General features: G+C 39.0%; 1 protein-coding gene across 1 annotated transcript in view; it reads left to right on the top strand.

Annotated features, from left to right (window-relative positions):
- LOC141939720 (APC membrane recruitment protein 2) overlaps nt 1-27457 on the top strand; it is an 80665-nt gene extending 53208 nt beyond the window's left edge. Inside the window, exon 2 of the transcript XR_012627705.1 lies at nt 27440-27457. The gene's annotated coding sequence lies outside the window, so the exon portion shown is untranslated. The remainder of the gene's footprint in view (nt 1-27439) is intronic.
- The last annotated feature ends 291 nt before the right edge of the window (nt 27458-27748 follow it).

Raw genomic sequence — 27748 nt, forward strand, 5'->3', positions numbered from 1 at the left:
AAGGGAAACATACAAAGCAAATGTGACATTTTTGCCATATAAATCTTTCAAAAAAATGTATTCCACTGAAAAGTGTCATGTGGTGAATGGAGCACAACTAGAATGAAACCTCCTTGAAACTAGGTCCTACACAGAAAAAAAGTTTTGCCTTTCTATGTATTTTCTCAGGATAAATTAACTCCTCAAAAGACTGTCGGCACCATTTCCAATTCAAAAGTAATCTCCGATTTCCCATCCCTGAAGGATTAACAGGGATGAAGCCTGGCTCCACCTTTTGATGCATTATGTATCAGCCCTGGAAGTAAGGAGAGGGTGAAAGATCAGGCTTTCAACCTGCTTCTGAGTAGTCTTTATTGTGTCCCCTTGACTACGGGCATGTGGCAGCTGCCTGTTGTGGAATACCCTTCCCGTGTGTCCACCCCTGAGCGAAGGCTGGTGGTCGGGGCCCAGGGCTGCCGGAGCTTGGGGGGACACAGCTGTGGGGACAGTGCCCTCCGCATCCTGTCCTCTCACCACGCAGATGACAGGGGCTGGGGATCCAGCTGTCCACGGGGACAACGACATCTCCAAAGAGTTCCTTTCACCCGCAAAATAGTGTCTTTTATTGGGTTTGTTTTCTTGTTTGGGATGGTATTTTTTTTAACTTTTTGTGCAATGGCTTAGCTGCTCCGAGGACCAGCTTTGCAGCCTGCATTGGGAATGCTGGGAAAGGTAAGGTGTTGTTTCCTTTTCTTAAGATGAATTTTTAAAAACCTGTGGAAAGAAAAAAAAAACAAACAAGAAGAGGGGGGAGAAATAGGTAACTTTGTGCATGCAGTGGCAGAAGTTATGGGGCCCAGGTGGGGAGGGAGCCCATCACACAGAGGTGGGATGGCAGGCAGGTACACGGGGAGCTGCCGCCTCTGCCCGTCCTGCCGGGCCTCCGCACAAAGCCTCCCGGCCAGGAGCCGGGCCATGGGCCATGGAGCGAGTGGCCATGGAAACCCTTCTGCACGGCTGCCAGCCAGAAACCCTACCGCATCGCTGGGGCCGGCCAGCGGGTTGCTGGGGTTACTGGGGGGGCGGCAGTGGGAGGGAGGCCCCAAGGCCTGCCAGGAGTCCCAGGCCGGCGAGGGCTGCCCTCTCCCTCTAACTGGCTTGATCCTGCTGAGGAAAAGCCCCAAAGCAGCCACATGATTTTCTCAGTTAACAAAGTTTCCCTTGACCTTGGGTTTAAAACAGCCCAACTCCTTTCCAGGGTGCTAATTAGGAAATGCTAAAGGGCTCATGGGGGGAGGGGGGGGAAGGGCTTTTTCTGGCCGGGTGTTACTCTGGTACAGGCTGGACGTCCCATGCTAGATGTTAATAATTAACAGGCAGGTCTCTAAACACCAAACGACCCAGGGAAACTTTGCCATGCTCCTCTGTGAAACAGATATTTCTTCTGCTTAAAGAGCCTTTGTTAAACTGCCTTGGAATAACTCAAGTTTGACCAAGTGGAACTAATTGGCCTTCATCTTCCCAATCTTATGCAAAACAACTTCGAAATCAGAAGGATTTTAGAGGCGATGCTATCCAGTATAAGGAGTAAAACATAAATCTCAATTTTAAGGAGTTCAGTGTAACATAAAACTCAAGTGATAGCTCTGCACTCTGGGAGATGTCAAAACATCTACCAGAAAAGCAAAGGATGAAGGCCACCTCTCTGTCAAGGGTGGAGGTTACCTCTCAAGTGGTCAGCACAACCCTTAAAATAGGAGACTGTCTTGTGGATACATACACTCTTCCAAACTCTTCAGCATATCCCACCTTGCTTTGATTTTGAATGACATATTAAGGACTGAATATACCCAGATCTCTTCCTGTTCAAACACTACTGTCAATACCAGTCCTGATATCTTTCTTCCAGTCTTCTAATATTTTTTCTTCTTGAGAACAACTTATTCTGAAGGTAATTATTCTTATTTCCAGTTCTTTGGTTGAGGTTATTCTGTTTTAGTCTTTTTTTTTCACAAAATGCAGCAGAACTGATGAAGGTTCGCTCTGCATTGTTAGTGTGAGTTTCAGTGATTAAAAATAAAAGTTGTCATTATTATTTATTCTTATGCCAGGAAAGGATATGTCAAATCAAGACAATTAGTTCAGCATATGGCTAACCAAGACCAGCTCCCAACCTAATCAACCTTTTCCCACTACTGAAAACATGCTAAGATCACCTTATTTGAACTTAATTAAAAGTATCCACCTATTTTTTAAACAGTTACTAAACCCAAATAAACATCTATTCTACATTCCTTATATGGACCACATCTTTCTTACATATTTATGTGATGGCTCTGAGAGGCCTCAGAAAAACTGAATTGTGCTAGTGTCATCTTGTGCTCAAAGGCACAGCATGAGAGACAGTTCATAGCTGGTGCCTGTTCCTAAGAGCCTACAGAACTCAGCAGGTAAAGCATAGAAGATAAAACAGAAATGGAGAATTGAAATGAGATGATCCATCCTGAGATGATCCAGCAGATCAGTAAAGAAATTCAGGTTTCATTATGTACAGGTCTGTATTGTTCCTGGTACATTGTACCTATTCCAATTCTTTAATAATACTATGGCTTTAGTTCAAACCATTCACTGCAACATACTTTGTGGCTGAAGTTACTTGAAAAATATCTGAAGTTGTTAGATGGAAACATCTCGCTGAGCACCAGCTGGACTGATTTAACCTTGTCATGCAGGAGCAGGGTGACACAGCTGCACGTGGAGTTATGTCAGGACTGTTCATTTTTTCCTAGAGAAACATATCTAATTACATACCACGTCTTCTTATTTTTATGTTTCCTATTAGGTAAGCTATAGGGCCTAATTCTACCACTACAGAAATAAGCAGCAGTTTCCCCACTGATTTCAAAAGATTTAAAATTACTAAACTAAAGCCAAATCATGGAATAGTTAGTGTGGCCTCAGCTTGCAGTTTGCAAAAAGGAAAGAAGTCACAGGCACACGGCATTAGATTCAATTGTTAGCACTAAAGTCGGGGATTCACCTTGGCTTCTGCCACCACACACTGCAGCACTGACTCTTTGGAATTCAGTGGTAGTGCAGAGGTGTCACTGCTACATCCCTCATGGTGCAGAAACTGGTTCAACACCTGCTGAAGAGGGGCACTTAGCTCAGGTGAACTTCCATTCTCACCATGAACAATTAAAGAAGGATCCTCACTGTTAGATCTCAGGGGTACAGAGCACTCAGGAGGGGTGTAAACTGATAATCAAGGAGGGAGTCAGGTTGGGGTGGGGTTTTTGCACTTTCTTAGACCACTAGCACAATGAATGACCAGAAAACAGCTTTCTTATCTGTCACTGACTGGAGAGAACCTCTGGCTTTTGAAGATACAGGGCCCTCCAGCCACTTATCTGTTTAACTTAAACTTTTGCAAGTTTCCGATGTGACTTTGGCAGCAGTATCTATTCCATGTTTGCAATTTATAGCAAGGTTTTTAATAAAGGATTGATGATCAATTACTGTGTATCAAAACCAAGTGTAATGTAGATTACTGCAAGCAACATGCTCATCTATTAGAACTTACAACATTCATGAAGTACACAATAAAACAACTACTGATTGGTTATTAATTCTTGGGAAAAAGAACTGTAATGTCAAGGGTGGTCACTATGTTGTTTTCCAGAAGAAAACCAGAGTATCGTTTTTGCTGATTAAAATGGCTTTCTGAGGAGGAATTAAATCTGGCAAGGAGGTTAGAAAGTGAAAGATTCCCTGTGAATTAAAGCGTGACAGTTTTCAGGAGTAACAAATCCTTAATTAATGTGGGATGGATGCCAGAGGCAGTTATTTTAAAAATAAACTTGAAAGCAAGTGCAGGAATTCCCTGAAACAAAGGATTTCTCTTGCCATTTTCTGAGAACATGTTGTCTTATTGGCCTATTTGGTAGGCTATTGGGGCTGGCATCACAGAGGCATCATTCTAATTGTTATTTAATAGAAGCTTTATTTTATTTTCTCCTAAAGCACTTCCATGAATCTCCAATCACCTAAGCCTGGCATTAAAGAGAATTCAAAATCAAACAAACTACTCAAGAAAGAATCGTCCTTTGACAGAACTGGGGCTCTCAGTGAATTTTAATTTTTCCATAGACTGCATGAGGTGGAGACAGGGGCTTCTGTGTCTTGATCTGTGACAACTGAGTTTTTTACCAAATAATAAGCACAACAGTTGATGTAAAGGTTCGGGGTAAATCTGCACACTTAACATGTCTAGGGATAGATGAATTTACATATGCAAATACTGCAGAAGGCAGAGAGATTAGACAGACTATTGCCTTTGTAAAAATCCAGTTTTCTAATGTAATTGTACCAAGTATGAGTAGATAACCAAACAGTTCTGGCTTTTCATAGTGGTCATGCTAGAGAGGCACACAGAAATTGTCAGTAGTTGCATTTACCTTTCGCTCATAAATAGCTCATGCAAAGTTAATTAAATAGCACAAGTAAATTAGCCACTTTATTTTCCTTACTTAACTACATGGATTAATCCTGGATTCAGTGAGGAGAAATGTTGCTATTAGCAAATGAGAAATGCAGTGGTGTAAGTAGGTAGCAATCTGTAACATTCTACATTTTTAAATTCAAAAGTAAAAATAGAAAGATCCATTAGTTCACTTTACCTGAGTATCTGGTTGAGCAGCTGCTGTGAAGAGGAACATTATTTGTTTTCTATGAAATTCGTTAGATCATATTGCAACAGAGAGCGCCTTAAGGATGCTAACAACATTTGACAGGTACTATAGGCAGGAGCACATAATGGCGTCAGCAGAACCAGTCCTTACTCATTAATTCATGGGCTTTTCTGGTTTGCTCCTTCCCATAGTATGTGAAGCTTTGTAAACGCTAAATGGGTTTTTCTTCACAACACACACCTGAGAGGTACTGAAGCAGTTGTTCAGTTTTATAGATGGGTGATAGAAGCACAGGGAGATTAGGTGATAAGCCTAAAGCCTTTTGCAAAGCTAAACACACGCTGCAGGTCTCTTGGTTCCACTCTTGCTCTGGAGGTGCCTGTGCCTCTTCCCTCATTTCACAGTGATAGGTGCTATAGGAACTCACCAACTGTGCATCACTAGACCTCTTCACAGATATCTCCTCATTACAATTTGCTAACTTGTCCTGGGATTGCAACACATCTTTGATGCAGACCACTGATCAGAAATATGGTATAGAAAGTACATGGGACAATATAGAAACATAGATCAGTCTGTGTAGTGCAATCTTTTAATAAGTACCTGTTTGTATTGTACTGCTCTGCACCAGTTAGTCATAGTGTGAACATGCTGCAGTTTCTTTAGACAGAGAAAGGCTGAGCTACAGTATTTTGGCCATACAACTCTCAGTTTGATGGTACTGTGGCTCCACATCTTTGCTTTGAACCTTGGCAAAGGTAGGGGCCAGGGCAAACTACTGCCAGGAATGAGGAGCTATGACTTCAGCTGCCTCATGCCCGGGAGCACCTGGAACCCATTTCCCAGTGAATTGCTCTGACCATTGGCATGGTGGCAGGACCACTGCTCAACCAAATGGGGTTGAGCAAATGTAGATCTTGGGACCTCTTAGCTGGTGGAAAGCCTTCCTGTTTGTCTTTGAATCACAGGGGATCTTTGGCATCTACAATCTTAAGCAAGAAAATTTCAGATCTTGTCTGAAAGCCTGTGTTTAGGAATACAGGGAACTTTGTAATCTAAGTCTGGGTTTAGGAGCCTTAATGGTTCAGTGCCCATTGCTAGTACGTGGTTTACATTGCTTTCCTGAAGCTATGTACTTAGTATGGCACACAAGTCCTGTAGTCAAACATTGTGGGTCCCCAGAACACAGCCTGGTAACTGAAACAGCTAAAGCCAAGTTGTATTACAGATTCTGCTTTCTTTCATCCACTTAAGCCAGCTACCTATTAAAGAAGGAAGTTAAAATGTGGTGTCTGTCAGGATAATAATAATTTTATTGTCTTCTAGGTACTTAGTTGTTCTGAATTTGACTGTTTAAAATGCTTTATATTAAATACATTAGCTAGAAATTAAACACATGCCAGTTTAAAATACAGTGATAAAATTTATATATAATATTAGAAACAATGTAATATTTTAATATAGCATATTTAGTATATAATTTTTTCAAGAAAAATGTGATATACTCTTAATGTGATATGTTCATCTTTTCATCAACATTCTTTTTTAAAATAAACATTAGCTAACATTTTCATTGATCTCTGTATCTGCACAGATATCAGAAGAGATCGAGATCTGACCCATGACAACTAGATCAGTTGCTGTTAGCTTAAGAATTTAATTTTCTTTTTTCCAGTTTTGTAATGTTCATGTAAGGCATACCACTTACACTGGTGGCTTGAAGTACAGAATCATATATGTAATTTTAATTAAACAAGAAAATGTTCACACAGTTTTTGTTATGAATTTTAATTTCTGTAAACCAGGTGTAAATAGGATTCACATAATTGAATGAAAGAGCTCTCTGATGAGATGTCGGTAATCCTTTTACTTTGGGATGTATTAAGGTGATTACAATGAATGAATACATATCACTTTCAGGCTGCTCTCCTCCACTAACAGGCACAATTATTTGGCTTTCTGTGCATGTGTATCATCTAATACCGGTAATAATTTTCAGTCCTTAATTCTGGGGAATCTAAATTCCCCATTAATACACACTCCTTTTATTCCATACCTTAATGTGTCAATATTAGTGCAGTATGATTTGTTTACTGTGAAGCAATCCAAAGGAGGCTGAATAAACTTCTAATATATTCACATAAAACACATGAAATCTTTTCTTAGATTTATATGGCCGATATTGATGTCAGACACATCTAAAAATCACTGACTGGTACTGTGTTACTGAACTATTTAGTTGTCCATTCTGGAATTAAGGGTAGCTATCTTTGATGTGCCCCGTCCATCAAACTAGAAGATTTTGCTCTTGCTCAATTCCAGCAATTCTGATGTCCACTAATACTTAGGATCAACCTTGAGGTTGCCCTCAACTAACCCGAACCACATGCACTGCCTTTCCTTGTCCTGGCTACCTCTTGCAACTCTGCCTTAATGTAAACACTTTCTACATTTAGGCAAAGTTACATGTTCTGTATTATGCCAGACGTCTTCTTTCCTTTGAAAATGTAATGGCATCCTTCCCCTTCATTCTCCTTAGCTGCAGAGACACCTGTAAGACTCCAGCTCTCACAGGGCAAGAAAGCAAATGAAGAAAATACTCTCTCTTGCCGCTTTCCTCCCATAGGCAGAAAAGTTACAAATAGGCCATTCATTTCTTTTCTGAACCCTCTTGAGGTGGACAAAGAGCAATTCTCACCCAACAGAAGGCAACAAGGAAAGAAAATTAGCATATACTCTGGTCTATATCCCGACTTTTCACCTTTATAGCTTCTTTCAACTTCTTTTGGAAAGAGTGGGGGTAGTGGCCTCTTAATTCCTTTCCCTTCTTCTGCCTTATACTACCAACGCTGGAAAACTGAACTGCTTGCTGAATCTTGTACACAGTCAGCCAAGAAGGGGGAAGAAAGGCTTAGTTAGACACATCATATTAGAAATGTAATTACCACTTACAGGTTAGTCAAGTATTGCATGTTTAGAATTGGAAAACACACATTTGACAGTCTTGCATAGCTACAGATAAATATTTTGCTTCTTCAACAGGAAAGAAATTCTAAATAACAGTTGCAAAAGTAAATTAGTAATTCATTTGTATGAGCTCAGCAAAACACAGCTAAGACTGCAGAGTGGGAGTTCGCAAGTAACTATCAAGGTGACTAAACCCCACAGTTTCATAAAACAGGGTCTCTTGAAAACTAGGATTTCACTTATCAGAACCAGGAAATTGTGGATATAACTAATCTTAACTGCCAGTTACTCATTGTTAACTGAGACCTTTTGTGGTGGTTTGACCTTGGCTAAATGCCAGGTACCCATGAAGTCGCTCTATCCCTTCCCCCCCCTTCCCCTTTTTTTTCTCAATAGGGCAAAGAGGGGGAAGAAAATAAGATAGGAAAAAAACCAACCCTTGTGTGTAAAACAAAAGCAGTTTTAATATAAGCAAAATGAAGCAAAGGTCCGCGCGCAGAAACAAAAAAAGAAAACAGATTTATTCTCTACTTCCCATGAACAGGCACTGTCGGGCCTTCTCAGGAAGCAGGGCTCCAATACGCGTAGTGGTTGCCTCGGAGGACTAAGGGTGACCCCCCACCCCCTTCCTCCTTTCTCCCAGCTTTATACTGAGCAGACGTCATATGGTCTGGAATATCCCTTTGGTCAGTTCGGGTCAGCTGTCCTGGTTGTGTCCCCTCCCAAGATCTTGCCCACCCCGTCCCACTGTGGGGGGAAAATGTCGGAAAGAGCCTTGGTGCCGTGTAAGCACTACTCAGCAGTAGCCACAACACCAGTGTGCTATCAACACCCTGCCAGCTCCCAACATAAAACACAGCACCACGAGGGCTGCTATAGGGGAAAACCAATTCCGGCTTAGCCAGACCCAGTACACCTTTATACTCCCATTTAAGCTAGACATGTTGGAGAAACAAGCCAGTTAAGAGCCTGAGTTGTCCTTCACTTCCTCTGTAGTCAGTGGAAAGACTACACTTTCAGGTGACACTTCAGATCTGTCCATTACCTGTAGGAAACATGTAGTGGGAAGGGGAGTCTATGCTGAGTACCTCAGCTATACCCCTAAAATAGGCATATATTAATCTCTGTCTAAATCCATATTAATCCTATATTAAACTCAACCTAAATTGATATTTATTACTCAGTTCAAACCTTGGCAGAGTTTGGGGTCAAGCAGAGACTGGACTCAGAAAGGCCTGTCATACCAGGACTTGTTTGCGAGTTCAGCACCTGGTGACAACAAAAGAACAAAAATACCCACTTCCAAAACTCTAAGAACATAAGATGAATTATGCAAATATTCATAGAACTGCCCAGGTTGGAAGGGACCTCAAAAGATCAACTGGTCTAACCTTTTGTAGAAAAAGGAGCCTATATGACATTATCTAGTGACTAGTCTAATCATGTCTTGAAATTCTCCAGTGATGGGGACTCTATCACATGCACGAGGAAATTGTTCTAGTGATTGATTGTTCTTGCTGTAAAAAATGTCTTTCTTATATCAAGATGAAACTTGTACCCATTGCCCCTTGTCCTCTCCATGTGGCTTCTTGTGAAAAGAGAGCCTCCATCCTTTTTGTAGCTGTCCTTTAAGTACTGGAATACTGTGATGAGGTCCCTCCTGAGCCTTCTCTTCTCCAGGAAGAAAAGACCCCTGTCTTTCCACATAGGGCAAGTTCTCCAGCCCTTTGATCATCTTTGTGGCCCTCTTTGGACTCCAGTCTGTCCATGTCTTTCTTGAATTGTGGGGACCAGAACTGGACACAGTACTCCAGGTGAAGCTTGACAAGCCCTGGGTAGAGTGGGATGATCACGTCTCTATCTCTGCTAGCAATGTGCCTGCAGATGCAGACCAGGATCCAGTTTGCCTTTGTTGCTGCAGTGGCACACTGCTGACTCGCATTCAGCTTGTTGTCCACCAGGATCCACAGGTCCCCTTCAGCACTGCTCCCCAGCCACACAGATTCTAGCCTGTACTATGCTCTTTGGTTATGTCATCTCAGGTGCAGGACCTTGCACTTGTCTGTGTTAAACTTCATACAGTTCTCGCTGGTCCATTCTTCCAGCCTGTCCAGGTCTGTCTGTAAGACGGCTTGCCCTTCTGACACATCCAACTCACCAGCCAGTTTAGTGTCATCAGCAAACCTGGTGAGGGTGCTTTCAATCCCATCGTCCAGATCATTTAATAAGATGTTGAACAGTGTGTGGGCCAGTATCAATCACTGTGGGATCAATCTCACATGTGACATGCTGCCAGCCTGAGTAAAAACCATTGATCACCACTACTCATCTCACAGACAACCCATCCAGTCTGTATCTTGCCAGTTTGTCCAGGAGGTAGCTGGGGGAATCCAGTGGTATAAAGGGCTGACCTCCTCCTTCTTTCATCAAAATGTAATACCAGAGCTACTGGCAACCATGCTGTGCATGGAGCATGAAGGAAGCTGATGGGGATTTCCTTTGGGGGAGCGGGTGCAACTACAAACAAATGCAGTAGTGTTCACGCTATTTACATATGATTCCTCTCACCATGCTGCTCTTATGTTAATTTTTGGGTGACATCTGAGCCATAGAGTTTTGTTTGCACAAATGCTCAAAGAAAGTTGATTTTAATCATGCAAATAAATACTGTTTCACAAACCTTAATTCTGAATTTACACTTGAAGGAATAATTAAGTTGCCATCCAATTAAGGGACAGAAGCAACAAGTGGCTTATGTAATTAATTGCCTTGGAAAATTTGATTCAAATTTTCAATATTCAAGATCAGTGAGGAAATATTTAAAATATATGCATAAAGCAAGTTGGAATAATTACTATATTTGAGGAAATTCATGTTATTTGGATATATTTCATGACATGAGAGGACTACTTAATTTTCTTTTCTGATTTTTGTTGAATATCTGGTGTAGCATTACATGTCATAAAAAAATCAACTTTTTTTTTTCTTTAGCTGCAAAGGCCATGAATAGTATTCATTTTATTAATACGTTTCTGATACAGACTAGCAAGCTCTTAGTCTTTTACTTAAGAAATTAATTTTACAACCTTGGAGTGTATCAAGGTTTATCTGACCTTCGTTGTAAAAGCAATGATAAGAATGTATACCTTCGATTCCCCAAATGATACAGATTCATTTTCATGAGTTTTATTGGAATATATAGCCCTAAACAACTAAGTAAAAGCTGGCTTGATTCCATGTAGAAATGTAATTACTGTAAATTGCATGCTTACTAGCACTCAATTACTGATGAAGTTGCAATCAGGAATCTGACAGATGAGGGATTAATTCCCCAGAAATAGGGTTTCTTCCTTCTTCTTACGAACATATGTGTATGGAGGAAACAGATCTAAATATGACAGATTAATAAATTAAGAAGTCTAGGATGAAACAGAACAGCTGGAAATGTAACTCGTGATCATTGAAGACTAATTAACTTCAAAGAACAATTTTCCACCAGGTGTTCTATTAGCCATATAGAAAGAGAAACTAAAGAAGTTGCACAGTGTGCATTTTCATTTAGAAATTTGATATGAACTGCTGTTCTACCTACATGGTAAATGGAAAATGACTGTACTGTCTGTTACGGGTATAAATATTCCTGTGACCAACTGATTTGCAAAAATCCCTTCATTTCTTTTTAAGCACTGACTTGGTTTTGTATGTTCCTTGTCTTATCAGAGATGTGAGTCTTTCTTACTTTAATAGATAATCAAAATGAAGAGTCTACTTTTAAGAATATTTTTTGAATGCTAAAGCTCTTTATCTGATATTTTTTGTCAATTTTGTCTATTCTGCTGAGGCCTGCTATAGCACTTTCCACGTAGCAGTTTCAGATTATGTTCATAATGCCTGCAGCTTTTGACTATTGCTTAGAACATCATATACAGTGAATAATGAAGTCTTCTCTCTGAAACAAGCCATTTAAAGAGCAAGAAAGGGACACTGGGTGCCCTACATAAAAGTTTTCACCTTTTTACACACATCTGCATTCATTACGCAAATTGCTTTTTCTACATATTTGTTCCCCTCTGTGTTTAGAAACCTTTGGTCCTGTATGATCCTTCAGTTTGTTTGTCATCATGTAAGAAACTGGGTTCTGAGTCCTGTTTACATGGCTTTTAAAGAGAACCAAGGCTGTGCAAGTTTTGGATAAAATATGTCCTCATACTACCTTCATAAATCAGGAGATTGATATAAGGAATGAATATCACATTTCCTGACTTTAGCTGCCCAGAAGGTAGCTGCTGCTGTACTTTTAGTGAAAAGAAATAGGGTTGCTTCCTTTCTTGAGTTTTCATCTTTTAAATGCCTCTGAAGGTGCCTGTTGCCCTGTTGATAGGAATGGCTAGCTGTGATTAGCCATGTCAGTGTGGAAGTTGAGCAAAATAAATAATAAAAAAAGAAGATGTGATGATTCACCTTCTGTTGTTACCTGTTTTCCTCCGTTAACTATCTGAGGAGTCACTGAGAGGGTGGTCGGTCACTAGAACAGGCTCCCCAGGGAAGTGGTCATGGCACCAAACCTGTCAGAGTTCAAGGAATGTTTGGACAACTCTGAGTCATATGATTTCATTTTAGGTAGTCCTGCAAGGGATCCTTATGGATCCCTTCCAACTTGAGATATTTTATGATTCAATGATTCTATGAGTCTATGTGACTAGCTTAGATTTAGGCAGTTAACCATTAGACATCTGAAAGTAGGTCAGGTGAATCCCACCATATGGTCTATAGGCAAACAAGGATATCTTTCCATTTTGAGAACAGTCAGCAAAGGCATGAGGCTGAGGTATTGCCTTACCCTAATGAAATACTGAAGTTTTACTTCTTACTGAGGTAGAGTCTTAAGCTTTTACAAAATCAGTATATTACTAAGCATTGTCCTGCCTATGGAAAACTAGAAAATCCATTTGTTGAAGAGCATATAACTTATAGGATGGTTGTCTTTCCTTTGTACAAGTGGTTTCCCTGTAATTCATGTCACAGATATTTAAAAATTTTTTTTCTGTATCCTTTTTTAAAGAAAACTGCTCTTAAGAACCAATATCTAATGATCTTCTTAATCTCAAACATCACTCTTATTCCGCTATAGCAGCTGTTTGTACTCTGGAATCAGGGATAGGAAAGGGAATATTTAAATATTGCTATGGGAATTCATGATACTTGTATGATCAAAGACTGTTTCATCTACAAGACAAGTAAAAGGATCAATATAATTCTCATTACTTGCCACAACAAAGGATTTTTAAAATAACTGAGTTGTCTTTTTTTAAAACAAAAAACCCCCTCAAACCCTTATAATTGTCAGAGGTATGGTATTCTGTTGCTTATTAATGAGACTTCTGGAGAACAAGTTCTTGCCAGGGGTGTTTTAAATCTTGAAGTTTTGATTAAATTTTAATTTATTACAGTAAAAGATGAAAAATTGACTACATCAATCAAAAGGTCATTTCTGAAACACTGTCAATGAAGGAAATACATTTACTCTAATGCTTGTAAGAGATGTTCTTACAAGATTCAGAAAAATAGCATGTTAACTATTAGTAAATATTGGTGTGGTAGGAAGAAACGTGCCAGAAACAGCAATAACAATAATTACCTCTAACTGTATTCCTGAGAAACTTAGCTATTTAAAAGATTGTTTCATAGAAACCATGTAGGTCAAGACCTGTCATTGCTCCAACAGAAAATGTATGTGATTCATTTTATATCATTCTTGATCAAAAAAGCATAGAAAACTTGATACCCCAAATAGCTCAAAACCCAAAATACAGAAACTATTTTTGTGAGAATGCTTTAATTTTGAAAACTGCATAAAAACCAGTCGATTAAGGTAAAAGAATTTTGAAAATAATTAAGCATTCTGCAGTTTAGGCATTAAAATATCTAGCCAAGGATTCTTTGCTTTCCTTTATCTTCACCTCTTTGCTGATAAAGAAGCAGTGTGATCTGGGGGATAAAAGGAAAATGCAAAGTATCACTAAAATTAGCTATCAGTTTTACAATGTGGGTAAAAAAGTGGCAAGAAGTATTCCTTTGGTGATCTTTTGTGTCTCAGAGTAAGAGAAAGAAAGAATAGGTGTTCCTAAATGTGTACTTTTTGCTATAGATTTGATTGATATGGATTTTTATATGCAAATGAGGTGCTGCTTTCTTTAACTCCTGATCCTGAGGTGAAAATGTTGATCGGTGTCTTGCTCAGGTGACTGACGCACATGCCAGTGCAGAGGTTTCTGTGAAAAGCCATAGGTACTACTGGGAGATGTCTTGCTTTGGCTTCAGACTTTGAGGAACAAGGATCCTCCCTATGTATTTTGCTTTTCAAAACTTCATGACGGTCATTATTGGGGATAGCAGCAAACAATTTGCTGGAACTAAAAGCACATAAAAGCTAGAACTATAAGATGTATGGGTCATATTTTTAAAAAAGTTATAGTGTGAAAGAAAACATTTTATATATAGCATAAAGCTTTTGGCCTTCCCATAGTTTGAGCTGAGCCAAACAATCTCCTGGCAATCTGGAGCAGTACCATCAGGGCACTGGGGGGACCAGGGGCTCCCCTGGGGCCAGCAACAGCAGAGACACGCCGGGGTGGCAGGACAGAGCCTGGCAACCAGAGCCTGTTGCACTCTTCAGCGGGGGCGATCCTGCACCTCCATGGGGAAAGGGCTGGACCAAGGCAAGACTGGGACATTGGCTTGTTGGTAGGCCTAGCTCTGTGCAGCCCATGGCTGCAGGGCAGGGCTGCGAGAGCTGAAGACCAGCCCTACTGGGGCGTCACTGGGCCAGGGATTGATGGCCCCAGGGGCTGAAATGGGGTCTTGGGCTGTGGGCAGGTGGAGGAAGGCCCTGGAGAGTCCTGGCAGGACCTATTCATGCCCAGAGGGTCCCTGACACATTGATGTAAAGCTAGAGTAAAGCAAAGAATCAGTCATAAATAGCAGCAGTTTTGGGTGGTGTTTGGTATGCTTTTTTTTTTAATCACGTTTTTTTAACAGTGTGTTGTTGAAAGCATAGCATCTGTTGTTTAGTGTGTAGACAATAACAAAGGCACAAAGGTGTGCTGGTAATAGAGCTTTCCATTAATTAAGTTCATTAATTTCAATGCTGGAAAAATATCACTGCATGTTGGTGGGGAGATGGAGGGGAACGCCTGGAGCCCATTGTCCTGGTGTGGCTGGTGCAGGAATGGAGTCCTGAAACTCAGGAGTTGTTGGTGTGATTGGCTCTGCAAAACCCAGGTAACAGAAGAGCCCTTAAATAGCAGAAGGAAAACCATGCTCTTTTGCCACTTCATGCAGTGTTGCTTTTCATTACTTTAAATGATTGTAAGTTCAGTAAAACATGTTTCAGTAAGAACTTCCAAATATTTAGGTGCTCAGATGTATTTTGCAATATGAATATATGTGAAAAAGGTGGTGTGGTTTGGGGGGATTAACCTACAGTAAAACTTCTGTAAAATAATGAACTATTTTATGAACAGTCCCATTGCTGTTATTCTGACTTCTGTTGTTCGGGCAGAATATTTGTTGTACAAGCAGCAAATGCATCACACACATTTGTGAATATACCTATGATTGATGACAGATTCAAAACCCACTTCTGATTCAAAAGAAGATCAACACCACAATGGGTACTGAACATTGTATTTTGCTGCTCTTAAAGCTGTCTGGCAAGCAGCAGTATACATAGGTATATACATTGATAAATACATAAGAATACATATCATCACTTTTATTCAGAACCAATCAACCTCTGTTTTGTTGGTATGGCTAATCCTCTAAAAGGAGGACAGCTTACACAAAACATGAAAATACCATTGATTTGTTAAGCTGAATGATGTTCTGTTTGACTGACGGTATGTTTTACCATCTCTTGACTCTGTACGTTTCATGCAAACACTGGGAACAGCAGGGCAAGAAGTTGTATGTTCAAAATACACAGATTTGTGTTCTGTATTACTCAGTGTGGTATTTGTGCTTCTGCCTGGATGGGATGCTTAGTTTGAGAGACAGGTGGAGAGTAAATGGGATCGAAGAGACTTAGGAGTGTTTAATACATATCTACAGCTATTTGTTTGGCAAAGATGATGACGTTCCGTTGCATGCTAATTCTTTTTGCAAAGCCAATAAAAGAGCAGGTTTTTTTCTTACAGAAACTGACTTGGAAGTCTAACAGTGTAGACTGTTGTGGGTTTTGCTTTTCTTTTTTTTTTTTTTAACTGATATCACATAAAACCTAGCTGTAACATTATTCTTCTCCACAGTTAAGTGCAGGGGTAGGGAATTTTAAGGACAAGAGGTGAAGGATTACTCAGGAGGGTGCCAGCACAGATATTTCCATTTGAGAGTATGATTTGATGAAGAATAGAGTAAAGCAGAGGAAGATGAGCAGTGGTAAGTAATATTTTCTGTATTGACAACAGGGAGAATTTCCTTGGTGAAATAAAAACATCCTGAGAGACATCAGCTTTTGAAAGATGTACTCTCTTTAACTAAGATTGGTTGAAACATGATTTGTCTTCCACTGTAAAGGGTTTAGGGAACAAAGGAATAACCAAAATCTGGTCATATTTAAATCTCACAAGGAAATTCTGACTTCTGTGAAACTGATTGTAAAACTCCTCTTGACTATGGTGGAAACAAAGATCTTTCAATTTATGTTGAAGAAAACAATGATATTTGCTTCCAGAATCTGGTAGAGAGAACAAAGGAAAGCAGGAATCAAGAGGTCAAATTTGTATCTTCTGCAATAATAAATAGGACAGGAAAAATTAATCATTGACTGGGGTTAAGAAATGTGATTAGACATAATGTTGAAATGCTTTGCTGAGGACAAGTTTTAGAAAGTCCATGAGGCAATTTGCAGCTATTGATGGCAGGGATTGAGGATACTCTTGCACAGATATGGTGCTCATAAATGATAATCCATAATGTCTCAGAAGTGACAGTAGGCAATGATTTTAATTTACTTATGTCTCAACTTATATTTTGACATTCTACTTAATCAAACTGAGTTTTATTTAACTTCTTTCTACTGACAACTGACCTGGTTTTTTTCCTCTCCTGTTCCCCCATAAAAGCAGATGGCTTAATGCACAGATGCTCACAGACAACAAAGCTGAATTAGCTTTGTCTGACTAAATATTTTCAGAGAAGCATACCTGACTTTTCAGTTACTGTTTAATATATCAAAGCCAAACAAATTATATGCTTTCTAAATAAGGAATTCAACAACAACTTTGCAGCCCTCTCATACTAACTGTGCATATAGTCTCATATAAACCCATACTCTGTAACCAGCAACTGTGATGTCAATAACTTGATTCCATTAAGAAAGAGGAGAGATGATCAGGGTTGGAACAAATGAGGTAATTATGATTTAAAATGCATTGTCTAGTAAATAACCACATGTTTGCCTGTAAATTCTTCAAGACAAGGATTATCTTTTTGTTTCGTGTACAGCGTCTAGCACAAAGGGAATCTGTGGCATGACTAAATCTCAAAACACTACTGCAATAAAAATAATAATAAACTATATAGGAGAGGATTATTTGTGTTTTGGAAAAAACTATCAGTTAATTATTCATCTAAGTCTATTTAAAATTCCTTATTCTGTTCTCTCTCTTTTTTCTAATAATGTCAAAGTAACTTTACAATGACTGCTTGTGAAACTGGCTTGTAACTGACCACTGAGAATAGGAGTATTTCTTTTGATGTGCCCAAAATGCAAGCAGCTATTTGATGTTGGAAGCTGGTCAGTTTGTCTGATTTAGTACAGTGATTCATTCTCACTTTCTCAGCAAGTCTGATGTTTGTACTACTGAAAACAATTCCAATATTTAAATAATTGGCTGTATTACTGCTGGGTTTTTTTTCAATTAATGGTACTAAATATTTGATGTTCAGCTAGAGTTTAATAATTAGAAAATATAATGACTGCTAAATTATCTTTTGTCTGCCTGCCTGAAATCACTTTCAGCTAATTGAAGATTTTCTCACTCCATTTAGCTGTTAAACGCCGACATATGGGCCTCTGATCAATTTTCCTATTCAAACGGATCCTCAGAAGAAGGTAGCAGTGAAAATATTAAAACAACAAAAAAATCTGGTTCAAATAAAGTTAAGATAATTTAATGCTCCTGTTGGCAATGCTGGAACTGTCCTCCACTCATCAGAAGAGGGTTTGATGGAAGTGAGGAATGAGCTTCCCACACTACCTGGCAATCTGTTGGGAATGAGGCAAAGAACAGCATAGCACATATGGATAGCTGGTTAACTCTTGGATAACCAGGTCTCTGTAGTTGCCAAACTACAGTTTGGTAGTATGCTGCTACTCAACAGTTGCTGAAGTACTCTTCAGGTAGCAGTTTGACATGTGGTACTTATAATAACCTGGAGTTTATTTTGAGAGTGGGTTGGGTTTTTTTATTCAGCGAGGTTAGGGAGACTAAAATAACATTAGAATCACTAAAAAGATCTCATATGTCAACTATGTTGTTTCTGATTGAAGGAAATCCTTGTACATCCAGCTCCTTAGCTACCTGGTATCAACTTAGACTAGGCTTTATCTGAAAAGAAATACCCTTCATACATTAACACAGTTTTCCTATTAAGCAATGTTACCAACAGCTCTGGTTTTGCTGATATTATTGGTATACCTTGTTTCAGTAGGATTGCAAGACCTTCAGTTGAGTTCTGCTCTGGCTGCCTCTCATAGTAACTTTTTTGTGCTGCGAAGAGCTTGTGTCTCATTGTTTTTCACTGGTAACAGCAATATTTATTTTCTCACTCCTCTGAAATGAGTTTAGTTCTGGGGTGATATTTTCAGTTTATCAGATTTGGAAATGTAGCACTTTAGGTGGAGAACTGCATGAGAACTTCAATGGTTTTAGTGCTTGTTTGTGTTAGTGCTGTAGTTAAAAAAATTTTTAAAAACAGTGTTGGAGGGAATTGTAAAAATTAATTATAGCAGTAAAGGCAACTGAAACCTGGCTTGACCAGCCTTTATTTTCTCTATTCCCTTTATGTGCCTAAGTCATGGATGACGGAACTGTGCTTTGAGTAGACACAGGGGCTGCAGGAAAGGAGGGTGCCTAACATTAGTGACCCTATTATTGGACTGAATTTCATCAGATTGTGTTATGAATCCTGAATAGAACTGAATATATTTTCATGTGTTCACTATCTTATAGAGAAGATGTATATCTTGGGGAAATACTTTTAGTTTACTTCAGAGAAAATACTTTAAAACAAATTGCTGACAAGATATTGAAATACTATTGGTGACATGAATGTGTCCCATCCGTTAACTTCCAGTCCAAGAATAAGATTTATTATGCCAGATTTTTTTGATGGAAATCACACTTTCATTTAAAAAAAGTTTAATGAAATATTTCCTGCTAGTTCAGAGATCCTGAGTGTACCATCTGCTACAATATCTGTATATGAAAATGACAGTCACTAATTGCACTGCCCCAGTGGGGTGGGGGATGATATCAGAACTGAATTGGATTTAATAAATTTAGCAGAAGGTACACTTTTAAGATAAGAACAGCTTCAGTATAAGAAACTAGAAACTAGTATGAATAATAACAGTATTATTTTACCCCCATAAGAGGCTGGTTTTTTAGTACATATAAAAGGGATATTTTCAGCAAGCTTGATAATACAAGCCTCAGCAGAAGACTGACAGTGTGGGATGTCTCCTGGGCTCTGTAGTGGTTTGTGGTGGACCATTTAGGAAGGAAGGAATTTTCAGAATGTTTTTGTTACCTTCTGGCATATTTTTATACAGTGTCCATATAAATCCCTGAACTGGGTTAATCATCTGTAAGGGGTTTAATCATCTGAAAGTTAATTAAGATCTCTCTAGTCATGCATGTATTGTATGTTTTCACTGGACTTAATTTACTGCAAGAAATAGGCCTATTGTGATAGTTATTGGGATTCTGTAAGGAAAACAGTTATAAGCAACATTTTCATCTTGCAAAAGACTCATGAAATTATCCTGCACTGGATAACTTCACAGCTTATACTCAGGTAACTGTTTTGCTTGGAGAGAAGAAGAAGCATATGGTGCATATCCAGCAACAGATGTGTCAGTGCCATGGAGATTTTACCAATAAATATGTAGAAAACTAGGAAAACTAGGTACCTCAAAGGACAGTAGGGAATGGAGAAAATCTGGTAGGAAATTCTCAATGGCTTTGAGGACGCCCAGAATTTGAACTAACAACCTTAAATACACAATAGGAAAGCAAAAAAACCTATAGAAAGTTCCCTAATTTCTGTGGTAAACTACACTGCTAGAAGCCTTCAGCTTTGGGAAAGAAGATGACTGAGGAGTTGTGTCAGCAGTGTTAGTGTGGGAACAGTAAAGTGGAAGATCTGAGAAGAGAGGACTTGATCCAGATACAGGGCTTGGTGTTCCTTTCCTCTGTGTCAACAACACAGTTTAGGAGCCTGTTGTGCCAAAACAAGGTTGTATGGTCAAAATTTAATCCCTCATTTCCCAACTTTAAAAATTCCTCTCTTTGCTGTATTCCTGTCCTTTCAAATAGGAGTTCATGCATGGATTTCCATTGTGTTTTGTTTGTTTTTTTTTTTTTTAATTTATCCTTTGGAGAGCTATTCATATTCCGATTGAGTCATCATCATGGTTTAAACTTTGATACTCCCAACATTTGCAGCACAGACCTCCATTTCTAGAGTTTATGAAGTAAATAATAGTGGTAGTACGTTGCTACCTCTTGTTGAGCAGCTTTTAAGACATGGGATGCTTATTAATGCATGAAACAGTTGTCCCAGTGTTAGGGAAACCTAGGTTCAGCTCTCAGTCCTGTAATTTGGAGTTTTCTAGTAGTTATAGATGCTTTCATCTTGAACTTCTCCCCTTTCTCTCCTGCTTGCTTCTTTCCATTTGGGGCATATAGGCCCTTTTCTTCTTTGGCTGTTTGGCTCCATCTGCCACCTTCACCCACTTGCTTTTATTCTGTTCCTGTAACTCTCCTTGCTTTTATCATGTCGTGCTCAAATCCAACTTTTGCCAGCTAATCAATAAAACGAGCTGTAAGAACAGAGGAGTGTCCTCACTTCTGGTACAATAACAGAAGCCTATGCCTGAGGCCAGACAATTCACTAAAACCAAATTTCAACTCTATGTCCCAAAGAAAGTGCTGCTAGAGATTCTTAACAAGACCTCTTGAGAAGACTGTAATTTTCTGTAATTTCCATTTGGAAAAAAACCTGAACTGTTTTGATTGAAACTTCCCACCAAAAAATTCAGCCAGAGGCAGGTGTTCTGTGCGGGAGCTCTCTACTCAGTGGCTGACATCTGGCAAACACTGAAGACCTAGAAACAAGCTCCTAGGGTAGGAAGTATCATACAATATCAGTTCTAGCTGCCAGCTTCACTTCTCTTGCCTACGGTAAAAAGTATTGTTTCAGCCACTCCAGCGGGTTCAGTCAAGTGGGGAAAACTTCTGTAGGGTAAAGAATACTCTTGTGAGAACTCCTCTGGCCATTGCTACTCATATTGAAATGTCTCAGAGCAGTGTTAATCAGAGAGTGCTTAACTCCAATCAGTAATGGGAAAGTCTGCAGCCCTGTATGAGCAAAAATAATTTTGTGCGCTATTACATTATTTTACAAAAAGCTAAGACAAAAAGAGGCATTTCTAGGCAGCTGATCTAGACAGCTGATTTGAAATCTTATCTGTCTTAACCTGAACTCTCAGAACTATTAATTCAAGACAAACTGCCATATAATTATGTTGGCTATTCCCTGTGGTGCAACATTGTCTGCAGAAGACACTGATCGTGTGAGTATCGCACTTTCAAACAATTATGACCTATATTGAAAATTATTGAAGCTTATCTAATTATCTAGCAAAAATTTAAAAGGAAAAGACTCCTCCTCCAACTCTACATTCCCTTCCTTCTTAGGGAAATTATGGGTACTTGAATTAATGGGAGTTTTCCTACCAATTTCTGCAAATCCAGAGAACAATCATGAGTATTTCCTCTTCCAATTTTCATTTGGCTGATAAATTATATTTTGCAGTAAATCTAGGATAAGACAATGAAAACTTTGGTTTCTGTTTCCTCTCTAAGTGCCATGAGAAGTTTTTCTGTGTAACCATTACATATCTCAGCATTTGTGGGGTTGATGTTGATGCCTTTTTTTGAATTTCAAAGCAGGTGACAAAATTTAAGGGTGGCCTTTTTGTTCTCCTGATTCCAGGTAGAGTGAAAGTCAGGTAGCATTTCCACTCAATGTCTTGAATATTAGAGTCTAACATGTGCATGTTTTTCTTCTCTACAGTTGGGTGCATGAAATAACATGATTTAGAAATGATCAGATGGACAAAAAAAAATGGCGTTAGAGATTTTTCTTTCAAAGAAGATTGGGACCATTTTCTTTGAATTCTTTTGGTTTATCATGGGCGGTGACTACACAGTACACTAATTATACATTGAATATTCCTCCTCTTGTTCCAGCAAAAAATAAGGTTTCCCGTCATTTTTAAACACTCGGCATCAGTGTTTGAGAGACAAATGGAAGATCTTTTTTTTCCATAAATACTTGAAAATGAAATTATTATTTTCATTTGTCTGGTCACAACTCCTTTGTGCTCAACTGTCTGTACAGATATGAAGATTTAAACCTTTTGAGCAGACTACTGATCATAACCAATTTTCAGATTGTGCATTCAGCTGTGTTATTTACAATTTGAATCTGTATTGAAGCATTAGGGAAAATAGTTGTCCTGTTGTAGTGTTGAAGTTTGAATACCAAGTAGCTGAGAGAGAAATAGTTTATCAGTTTATTACTGATAAAGAAGCAGAATTCTAAGTAATCTCAATTATGAGTAACTTTAAAAAAAATTCCTTTTGTGAATATATTTAATGAAAAAAAAGAAGAATAATCAGAGAAATAAAGTTTATTTTTACCTGACTAAAATCTGATTTTCCTTTCCTCAAAGGTTTTAAACACTGAATACAGAGTGATGTGTCCTGATAGAAGCTATTATTCTCTTGTGAAAAAAAACAAAGCCACATCCCCTACAGTTACACACAGGCACTAATCATCTCCAAAGCAGTCGATACTCGACTGGTCTGATACATGTTTCGTTTGCTCCTGTGCTGCCCCAGAAGGATTTTCAGTGCGATGAGCCCCACTGAGTGATGCTGGCTCATACACACAACATCTCATCACATTAATGGATTTTTCCTCCATTTAGTTTTTGTATAATCCACTGGTGTTGCCCTGAATGGAAGCCTTGTATCTGTTATACCTATACCTGCTATATTGTATACCACAGAGATATGCTGCAGCACTAGAGATTTCTAATCCAGTCCCTAGCATCTTGACTAGTTTGAAATACATAATTGGCATGCAATAATAGACTTTAGCTATAATAGAATTTACAATTGTTTTAACAAATTTAATTTAGATGAAGAGATACCCATTCACAGCTTTTAGGGTTTAAAAAACTTTATACAAACTACTCTGCCACAGTGGTTTCTGCTCAATACCAGGCTTCCCACAGGCACAGAGATGAGCAGCGGGGTGTCAAGCTCTTTCCCCGGAGCCAGCACCCCGCCAGCACACAGGCAGGGGGGATGGGGTGATGGCTGTGGAGGCAGGGGCCTAGCTGCCTGCTGACCCCACTCCTGCAAAGCCGGGAGCTGTGACCTCCTCACCGTGGTCTCAGACGGGGATGTGGCAAGTCTCTGTGCTGGGTGGCTTGGGGGAAAGGCAGCACATTGCTCCTTCTTCTCCAGGGAGGAGCTGGGGATGTCACAGGCATCCAGAAAAACAGCTTGTCTTTTAAAAGATGGATCTAGTTATGTGTTATCTTGAGAAATACACCTAGTGGTGCAAAGCACTTGGTGACCGACTGTGCCAGAAAAGTCCTGGTGTGCTTATTTAATACGTTTCTTGGTCATGGAATGCCTGCTCAGCTTGTTACATAAACGTTGTCTTGCATGTAGAGTGCATCAAGGTCAACTGAGGTCATATAAGCAGGTTGATGTGAGTAGATATGACCACAGCTCATATGATATTTGTTGCTGGGCCTCTGCCCCTTCTCTGCCCACTCCAACATGTGGCAAAACAGATACTGCTTTCAAAAGAAAAATCTATTGCAGCAATGGGAACATGCAGTGTCTCTGTCGTATTATCCAGACATGCAGCACCTGATGTCCATAAAGAAACCTACAGGACATAATACAGATAATCAGAATTTCTTGCCTCTAGGAATTTTTGTTTTATAAAGAAGAACATATAAAGAGGGATGGTGGTGGTCTTTCTGCAGCACATGTGCCTCATGGTAAGGCTGGAGAGAAAGATCTGGTGATTCACAGGCCTAATCTTGTTAGCATTTTAAATCAACCTGCTTATTTTGTATGGAGAGTGCACTTTTAAATAGCATCCTTTAAACTTGTTAGCATGTTTCTATCTCTTTCCCTGTGACTGACGTACTTTTCATATCAGAAAAGCTTGCAAAAGTGTTAAGTTCAACTTCTTTAAAGGCTAATAAAACAAATGCATGCTTGCTTGGGTCTGGTGCCTGTCAGGTCAGCTTCTGCACTACTGGGGGAATAGATTAACATTGCTACAGTGACCCTAATTCTTCCAGTTCATCAGTACCCAATTAAGCATGGTGTGTATAAAAAAAATTACCTCCCCCTTACTCCAATAAGAGATCTGAATCTGGGATCATTAGATAATACTATGTATAGATGTACTGTAGCTCAAAATTGCTCTCCTCCCACATTTTACTGACTGCACCTACACTGGCATCCCATCTTACTGTAAGCCAACACTCTTATCTTGAATAAAGATCATATCCTACAACAGAGCTTCCCATCACCTCTCTTCCCAGCCTTGGATGTATGGATCTTATGTCCCAGGATGTGATGATATACTTTATCCAGAGTGCCAAATGAAGATTGCAGGAATGAAATGAAACAAGAAGTAAGCAGCAGAATTAATTCACACAGATAAATGTTAAAAAATAAAAGAAATCTCCAGTGAAAAGTAAGAAAATGTATTTCACAAAAGCCACAGTTTGATCTCTCACTCTTGACTGAGGAATGAAAAATGCCTCTGGAAATTAGCTTGGGAACTAAAATTCACAACTTTAGTGGATACTAAAAATCAGGGACTCAATAGAAAAAATGGTTGGCAGTGTTTTCTCCACACCATATCATCTATTAAGAGCTCACTGTTCTGTAGACAGTAATTACTGATTTCTGGTCCCACAGTCCCTAAAATATTATCACCCCTGTTTCTGCTAACATTCTATTCTGCTCCCTTGGTACCAACTGTCCTTTTCCTTGAAAAGGACTAATTCAATTAAATTAAATAGAGCAATGATTCATGCGCTTGGTTTAGCTTGGAGATTTAGAACTGAAAAAGGGCTTATGTGCTTGAGAGCCTGTAATTTTTTTCCAGCCCTATCAATCAAAGTTGCTTTTATAAACATTGTCTTGTTTATATCCTTGGAGCATCACAAGCTACAACAACACTGCATTACAAAGCATCACCGGTGGTTTAAAAAAATGGTATATGCAATCTGAAATTATTGAGAACCCACTTCTGCTCCAAGTCTTGTTTCAGTAGCTTTATTTTTACTTAAAAATCAGAAAGTAGCTTGTATGTGGTACTGATATGGCAGCTGGAAGTTTTCGTAGAGGATAGCAGCATGTCTGACTTCTGGTGAATTAGGCTTAATTATTCAAACTCATGAGTGGCTTAACAAAAACCAATCATTGCTTTCTCTCTTCTTCCTCCTGCCCTCTCTTGGCTTTGCTGGTTCCATTGTTTATTGGAATTTGTTACTGTCAACGTCTGCCTGTGACTGGTACAGATAAGCTGGGCTGCTGGGTCACAGGCAGGGAGCCATAGACAGGGGGTGAAGAACAGCTCTGCTATTGTCCATTTACTAGATATTAATTATTGTGATATAAAAGAATAAAAACTGTTCGGCAGCTTTATTGGTCAGTAATCTTAATGATAGTTTTAATCTAAAGAAAATTCAGCAATTACAGTGAAATGTTAATTTCTGATTGAGATAATCTGTATTTATAATTCTAAACCTTGTGTGAGGTTTTTCAAGTCCTTACTGTTAAAGAAATATGGTGTTAATGTCTGAACTATTGAGACAGCAAAAACAAAGTGGCAGGCTAGCTAAGATCCTACACTGGATTCATTGAGCCTTTCCCTGAACTGCAGAAACTGCATTCAGATGTATCAGATGATTTTCATGTTTTCTCCATTAAAGCTCCAAGGTGTAGTTCATATTCTTAGGCTATTTTCTTAATTTTTTCTTTGTGGGAAAAAAATGAACGTTAATTTGTTTAGTGCTCAGTTAAAACCTGGAGATGAAAATTGTGCTGTGGTTCATTAAAGGATTATTTTAGTAAATGTGTGACAGTAAAGCTGAGAGGTGTGGTTCATAACTGGGCCTTTATTGGTCTGATGGCACCATCTGTACCAGTGAATGAAAAGGTTAACATTCCAGTTTTTCAACATTTCTCTTTTACTGAGGAGTCTAAAACTGGACATGGTACGCCAGATGTGGCCCCAAGAGTGATGAGCAGAAAGGAGCGATCATGTCCCTTAGCTTGGTGGTTATGTGCATGCTAGTGCAGTGCACGGTGTAATCACCATAGGAATAAGTAACACAAATTTTCAAATAATTTTAATTAGAGGGTTAAAATGTAAGCTTCCTGGATAGAAGAGGTGGAAGAAGAAAATTATAAGTGTAAATATTTTAGCTGATTTTCTGTGTGGGGAAAATGTAGTCATGTTAATGCATTCATATATTCTAATAATAAAAGCCAGCATTTTAATTTATTATGAGATACAGCACAGTGGATGTCAGTGTAGTGAACAGCTACACAGTACTATATGTTATTCCTTCAGACATTGCTTAATTCTTGATACCTCTTTGGGTTGGTTAAATAGCATACTGGAAGTTAAACAGAGAGCAAGTAATGTCATTGCTTTGCAAAAATCCACTTAAGTGGGACTTTTTTCCTTGTTCCTTTCTTTTCTTACTTCACATGGGCACCAAAAAAAGTAAGCCACACCACATAAATGCATAGTCTAAAATAGCTGAATGAATGACTTGACTAAGCTCCTACAACGAAAACAAATGACCTGGATAATTTGGCATCTTTATTTGTTAAGAATCTGACCTAACACAAATTGTTTCTCAAGTCCAGGAAAACTAGGATGCAATTCTGGAACTTTGAAGTGTGTAACATTTGTCTAATCCATGATCAAAATGTCTGAAACTGATCTCACCAATATTGTTTTACCCATTGTGTGCTGAATTCAGCTTTCCAACATGGGACCTGTTTAGGCATTGATGTTTACAGATTGTATTTCACTGGTTTTCAAGCCTCCTATTCTTCAGAAAAATGTTCTTAAAATGTGAAATAGTCTTCCTGGGTAAGTAATAGATAATCTGATTTCTTGGGTCTTCTAAAGCAAACCTTGACAAAGAGTAAAATCTGTCACTACCAGCAGATGGGATGATATGTCTAATATATCTCTGCTTTCTCTTTTTTCTGTGATTAAGTTGTATGTAGACATCTTGAATATAGAGTTTTCCATATAAAAAGCTGCTGTTAAGGCCATGAAGAGATTTTCAGGGATTAGCAAGTGCTGTGTGGGACTTTCTGCATTACTTAATACACTGTCTCCCTATTTCAGGGCATTGACTAGTTTCTTTTGTCTCCTTCCAGAGTTTCTCCATGAAAGCCATCAGTGCTCCTGACTTGGTAAGAACAGTCATTTTTTTTCCCATGTGATACTTATCCTGTTGATTTTAACAGAAACACACTTCTGCTGCACTTTCAGATATGCAAAATGTGTCTCAAGAGCAGTGAATTTGCTCAGTCTTGGTATCTTCATTCTTAAGAGCCTTTTCAAAATGTAAATTAGAGACCAAGCCTACAGAATCAGAAATTTTAGAGCACATGCTAATTGCAGAAATCTGAGATGGTTACTCTGAATGGTAGGTTGTCAGTCAGGCTTGCATTAATGTGAGCTCT

This window comes from Strix uralensis, chromosome 2, assembly GCF_047716275.1.
Source record: "Strix uralensis isolate ZFMK-TIS-50842 chromosome 2, bStrUra1, whole genome shotgun sequence".
Lineage (NCBI taxonomy): Eukaryota > Metazoa > Chordata > Aves > Strigiformes > Strigidae > Strix > Strix uralensis.